The 516-nt window shown below is 42.4% G+C and overlaps 1 pseudogene; it reads right to left on the reverse strand.

The window, feature by feature from the left end:
• Positions 1 to 126: 126 nt before the first annotated feature.
• Positions 127 to 245, reverse strand: LOC117103321 (annotated as a pseudogene).
• Positions 246 to 516: the final 271 nt, after the last annotated feature.

The following is a 516-nucleotide window of genomic DNA, read 5'->3' on the forward strand; positions in this document are numbered from 1 at the left end:
TTATTTGGCGACCTCTAAGGAGGGTGGGTCCAGGCTTCAAAGTGACGCCTGCATTAGGAAAATATTATAAGAGCTATGGATGCGCTACTATTGGTAAAATTAATTTTCTAGAAAAAAAATAAATGATATCTACAGCACCCGGTATTCCCAAGCGGTCTCCCATCCAAGTACTAACCAGACCCGACGTTGCTTAACTTCGGTGATCGGAAGAGAACCGGTGTTTTGAAGGTAGTATGGTCGTAGACAAGGGTGCACCAACAGTGCAACACTTCGATCATCGAGCTCACAATCACACTTTTGACTTAAAGCGTTTTATTGTTATCATGTTTAAAAAAAATAAAAATAAAAACCTAAGTCGTAGCTGGCGACAACTTCTGGGAGAAGAGCCGAACAACGACTCCGATCCTCATCAAAGAAACTATCATGATGACGGTGACTCGGCTGAATTCGTAATAATGTTTGAAGAACTCGGATACCAAGCCGATGATAGCGAGTAGATGGGACCTGTTCAATGGC

This window comes from Anneissia japonica, unplaced genomic scaffold (assembly GCF_011630105.1).
Source record: "Anneissia japonica isolate Jap-2015-1 unplaced genomic scaffold, ASM1163010v1 scaffold96724_len976_cov181, whole genome shotgun sequence".
NCBI lineage: Eukaryota > Metazoa > Echinodermata > Crinoidea > Comatulida > Comatulidae > Anneissia > Anneissia japonica.